This window comes from Amblyomma americanum, chromosome 8, assembly GCF_052857255.1.
Source record: "Amblyomma americanum isolate KBUSLIRL-KWMA chromosome 8, ASM5285725v1, whole genome shotgun sequence".
NCBI classification, from domain to species: Eukaryota; Metazoa; Arthropoda; class Arachnida; order Ixodida; family Ixodidae; genus Amblyomma; species Amblyomma americanum.
Genome location: NC_135504.1, coordinates 9,341,194 through 9,347,479, shown reverse-complemented (window position 1 = coordinate 9,347,479; position 6,286 = coordinate 9,341,194).

Sequence of the window (6,286 nt, the reverse complement as noted above, 5' to 3'; positions counted from 1 at the left end):
ACCATTACATTGCAATAGCGCAGTTCCACTGAAGGAACAAAAGCAAGTGTACTTGATAGAAAAATGGTCGAGCCGGGACTCTAACCGCTGCCCATTGGGTGGGAAGCCGGGCGCGGTACCCCTCGAACACTGAGGAACTTTTCTTTTATTGCATGGAAATAGGGCCGAAAAGTATGCTTAGATTTTTCTTCTCGACCGCTGGGGAACGTCCGTGGGACTTAGTTCCAGGCAGGTATTGTATGCCATTTAGTAAATATTAAAAAAAAAGAAAACGGAAAATTTTAACTACATTTCCCGATTGGAGACTTGTGGGTTACGGGAGAACTTCGCCATGCGACATTAGACAAGTGAAAACGTCTCGTCTAGGTCTTTGCATTAATTCTGAATGTTTCTTGAACCGCCTTTTTACTCTGTATAAATTTTCCTACCCGTGTTACCGTTCATGATTTTGGTTTCACCACAGCCGTTGGGGTCACGCGCTTCACTTCAAGACGATAACGTCACACAGGCAAGATCCACAAATGGCTGTATTTTCTCCATTGGCTTCTAGCGCTTATTTCTGTATATGACACATACATAAGATATTTGCCCTTTAGCTGCGAACACTGCTGGCAGAAAAGCTACTCAAGAAAGATCAGCGAGAATAGTTCAGTGACATCGACCTTCACGCCTCAGGGAACGCATCTGTTTGTAATCGACTGTGAAGCTGCCGGAGTTATTCGCATTTTTTCCCCACATCTTTGCCGTTTCGTCAGCACTTCTAGGTTGAAAAAGGGGAGAGCTGCCGTTTCTACTGTGCGCCATGCTTGATGCGCCGTGCTTGAAATGGTACCTCATTCACAGCCATATCTATAAATCGATAATTAGGCCTATTAAATCGTTGCTGCCACACAGCCGACCATCATTAATGTTTAATTTGAAAGGGACACGCGTCACGGACCACATTCACCCAGCCTAACTAGTATAGTTCATAATATATCATATCTGAAATTTTTCACCATTAGGAATGCAAATTCGTCAGCTGTCCGCGCCGGCAGCTATTTTTTCACTGAGAAGCATTCTTTATCCATCTCGCACAAATTACGCGTTGTATGCAAGCATCTTTGCAATACGTTTGCAATGGAGACTTCGCCTTGCCATATACAACATGAGCCATCCACTGCATTCTGATAACAGAGGTGGAACGATTCGTCACGCGAACACACAAATCGACATATAATGTGCGTGAAGATGCCGCAGAAGAGAAGGCTTCATCGAATCCTTTGACGTATACCAAAGACAAATAGGCCGATCCAATCCCCCTGAAGGGAGACCAACTCGTTATGTCTTCGACTTGGAAGGATTAAACCATTAGTATTAATGGTTTCGTAATTGTTACCAGCAAGAAGTGGTCATATCATTGGTGTAGGGAGTTGCGTTTACAAGAGCAGTGACACTGACCACCACCCAAATCGAAAAGTCACAATTCACGTTCAGATCGAGAAGCAGAAATGTACGTTAAGTGAGGGTGTAGGTGATGCTTGCTTCGCATAGAAAAAGTGTAAAGGCACCGATGTGGTTCTTGTGGCAGTGCACAATGCAAAGAATAATCAAGTTAAAAAGGAGTTGAATGGCTGGCGTCGCTTTTTACAACCCACGCGTAGAAGCAATTACTTCGTTAGTGTTGAGCAAAGACGGGGTGAATCCTTTATTTTACTCCCTTTACTCATTATTGAAGCATAAAGTAGAATTAGCTTTTTAACCCTTTTTTGAAAGGAACATTCTTGATCGCAGGGCTCCTCAGATCCCAAATGGAGCAAGAATAAACGCCAGTTTGGGCCGACGGCAGCACCACCTAGCGTCGCGTCTGCTTCCGGCTAGCCGTGTGGGAATGAGGGTGAATGATGTACTTGTGGTTGTCGTTGTCGCTGGCTCGCTGCTCGCTTTGGGTGCTTTACGGACGCCAGGCACAGTAGAAGACGTGGCATCGTCTCCATTTTACGCTACAGTAAGCTACATTCAACAGTTCCTCTAAGATCTCCAGCGTACTAGCCCTTCCTTTGCTCGCACGATGGATGGATGGATGGATGGATGGATGGATGGATGGATACGGCTGAACCCTTTACATCGGGCGGTGGCTCAAGCCACCTAGCCACGGCCAGCTTGTTAGAGCGCCATCTGTGGCCTCATTCTGACAGCTTTGTCCGATGTGGTTCACGCTGTGCGTTGCAGTCGAGTATAGTGGGGTGCCTTCATTCACGTTGTCATTTAAAGAAACTGTTGTTCTTAAGTATCTATGGAGTAAGGAGTTCCGCCTCTCGTATGTTGCCGCTCGAGCACTACGTCCACACAATCGTTTTATTTTGCCGAAGGTACGCACAAGATGCGGTGAACGTGTAAGTGCTTTCTATGTGCCAAGTGTCTTCAAAGATTTGCGAGATGAGCTTTTCTGTTTAAGCAGCCAGAAATTCTTGAAGTCTCTTATCTTAGATTTGAATGCTTGATTTTTATTTTTCTCTTTCTCTCATTTCTCTCCTCTTCCCCCATGCTTTTTCCTTGTTTTTTTCTTTGCTTGATTTCCGTTGTGAAATGCAAGTGTCATATGCTCTGACTTGACCCATGCTGTTGGGCACTGCCTCACAAGCCCTCTGTTGACTTGGGCAGGCCCGCATATGTGTCATGAATTTGCATCAATAAACAATTTATTATTCATGATTTATTAAGATGGAACTGCAATAAAACAGAGCACGTCATAGAGCTTGTGAGGCAAGACCGCTCTTGAATCACATTAAAAAGCCAAAACACTCGCCAGCAGTAGAACGCTTTGTAGTCTAGCGCACAGTCATTCCATATCTATCGAGTAATTTATTTACTCCCGTATACATGCGAAGTACTTACGGATAAAAAGGAGTAAGATGTCTACAGCCTCTCAAAATTGAACACAAGCACTAAGCACTGTTTCGCATCCTCAGTCACGGTCATTCTTACAGCAGTGTGAGCGGTCGAAACAGATAAGCAGGTGCAAGAAACAGCCTTCAGCCCAGCATGGACAACTGCTCTGCTTTCGTCTAACACTGCGTCACGCACTCTTTTCGCCGTCTGCAATGCGCTGTCGACGTAAGAAGCGCGATTCGTCAACTTGGGGTCTGCTTATGTTTTGCAAGCTTGTTTGGTTCCCGCTCATCTTAAAGCGATGGAACCTTACAACCAATAGTTCGGAGGTGAAAATGGGTTTCAAAGCAGTTTGCATTGCCATGCAGAGTAAGGGCAAAATGAGAACATCCCCAGAGGTAATCTGGCATGACAGTGTTTGCTTTGCAGTTAATGCCTTTGAAGATTGGTTCCCTAATATACCTCACTCCTTTAAAAACTGGTACCCTAATATCTCTAAAAAAATGGATCCCCATAGGCTCTATTAAGTGCTCGGCGTTGAAATTCTATCGCATCCCTGATCCATGTCGGTTTGCAACACTTGGTTTGGTTTATGAATTTTGATGTCCCAAAGCGACTCAGGGCTCCGGATAACTTCGATCACCTGGGGTTGTTTAACGCGCACTGACATCGCACAGAACACTGGCACTTCGCGTCCACCAAAGTTCGACCGCCGCGGCCGTGACCAAACCCGCGTGTTTCGGGTCAGAAGCCGAGCACCATAACCACTTAGCCACCGCAGCGGTCACCACACTTCAATAGACTGCAAACATCGTGCGAAAGTCATAAAAACAAATCTGCTAATGTGAGGCCTAAGGGTGACAGCGCGAATAAAAGATAGGATAGGATAGGATACACTTTATTGCTCTAACAAGGTCTAAGCAGATGTCTCCCTCCGGCTTGCAGAGGTCGGAGCCCCTATTCCAGGGCACCGCTGAGTTTGGCCGCTCGCTGGGCATGGATGACCAATCCTCTTTGGTCGAATAAAAGAAAGATCGGGTATCGTGGTAACCCGCTGGAGGCTTCACAGGAGCAGTTCAGTGTAGCTTACTGGAGCGTATTACTGGAACACTCTCACATCTTGTACCACGACAGGCGGACATGAAGCGGCAGATGTTACTAGCGAGTCAGCGACAATATTGACAAGGATGACGTCATTCACCATCACTATCGGACCACTTACCAGAAGGAGACGATGCGCTAGGTGGCGACGCGGACAGCACCAAATGGTGTTTTGGTATTCCATTGAGGACTAGGGGATAGTTGAGGCTAAGAAACTCTATGCGATAACAGGTATTAAAGTGAAATGCTTCCTTTTTATATCACACTCAGTGAACGGTGTAAAATAGGTCGTTTGCCATTTCTTTCATCCGTAGTGGAGGTGTAAATGATTCCCCGCATGGAGTTTTAAGGGCGCCGCCAACCATTTAAACTTACGTTAAGAGTCAATATTATTTACAGTGTAGGAACCAAAAATTACGGCACCGACAAGAATGCAGAGTACAGGTGAGTAAACTTTACTCAGTCAACAAACTGCATTATTGTGTTCATACTGAATTGCCCAGTGAGTGTCAAAAAGAATGCTCTTCTCTGCCCTTTCAAAACATGAATTCTCAACCAGCGCAGTGGCTTCTGCATTCTTTTAGTTTCGTGAATTTCTTTTTTTCAGTTTCTGAGGTTCGTGAATTGGCGGCGTTTTACGCAACGAAGTGACATGGGCTTTGAAGGAAGCTGTTTTGGGGGCTCCCGAATACTTTTAACTTTATCTGCGATTATTTGATACGAAAGCGCCTTGCGTAATCCTACTTTTTTTGCGAATTGGCCCAACGAAGTACAGGTTGGTGGTCACTAATATGGAAAAATAAGAATTCCGCATTGACTGTAGGTACCGACGAATTGGAGTGAAGGTTCAAGTTTACAGCCTCCCGCTGTGCTAGTGGGTTCATTAATTGTTTTTGAAATTACCTTGTAAAATATGATCTTGTCGCCATCTTTCGGAGTAAGAATAAATAGGGAAAGGCAAAAGTTTCTTCATCGCTATAATTAGGCTCCACATAAACAGCCGAAAGCTCACCTTTTATTCGGTTTTTCTTATAAGAGAACATAGGTACATTTTCCTCTGGTGCACAACTGCGAAATAATTCATTACTGCTGCGGGTAACCATGCGACGAGGGCGCCCTCTACGTTTATTGTCACGTTTATCGCGTTTTGGCTCAAATCATGTGATGCTTCTGAATCGCACCTCTCTGAGAAACGTCGGAAGAACGTATTTTAAACTGTTTTTTCACGCCTTTATCGATATGAGCAGGCTGCCTATTATTATGAGTAATATTAAGGAAGCAATAAATATAAGTCATACCAACCATCGTGTTCAGCTCGTGCTGAAACATGCGCAACACATATTTATGTGTAGTTGGTCCGATACGGAAGAGACCGAGCTACAGCAAGACCAGCAAGTGAGAGCTAAGCAGAACTTCAGAAACGAGTTACTTTGCAAACTTTACGGAATTAAGGAATGTAGCAGCGTTGAATTCAGGAACGCGGACACGCGTAATTATCGTAAAGTCTCTAACTTTGCCATTCTGAAGCTATTACCCCGTCTTCTTTCAAGAGACCTGGTGTTGCCTAATACACACCAGCTGCTTTCCCCCTTTCCCCCTTCGCTTTGCCCCTAAGGCTTTTTCTCTTTCGTTACTGGCAGGATGTCCTATTGCTATGCTGTACTGCCTGCCTCTCTTACTGACGTCCAGATTACATTGGCTGCTATATAGATTTGTGTGGAACTCTTTGGCTACGTTCACTGACTTAAACATATTGCCTTCAAAGCCCGCTTCATTCTCTCCATATTAAACAATCTTATGCCGGTTATGTTGCGCTTATTGGTTAGCATCGTTTTTAAGCCGCTGTGCATTTATTTGGATGCCGCGTGGAGAATGAGAGGTTTTCCGCTCATTCAAACTCCATCAACCCAAGGACCGCTTGCCTCTCGACGCCATTCCTCGCAGCGTACTCGGGTGCATTGACCCGTTACAAAGTCGTCCCGGGATTGTGATTGAACCTGACACGGTCACGGTGTTTTCTGGTGGCGGCAACTTGAACATCTGCGTAAGTATCTTACTCGGCTAAATAGATTATTCCCGCGGTATTTTACCAAAACAAGAGCACGAATGACGCCTCCAGTCAAGCAATGCTAGTGAGCTCTGAAACTTCTTGGGGGTTAGAGTAGTGGGTTTATTGCTTTTTTTTACATAGGGCGATTTCATTGTACGTGTCAGCAAAATTTTTGTATCTTTGCGAAGGAAGCCTCTCTGCATACCCCCTCTAACAGTTTTGGAAGGAAATATTCTTGTTAAATTGACTACATTTAGTTTTGCT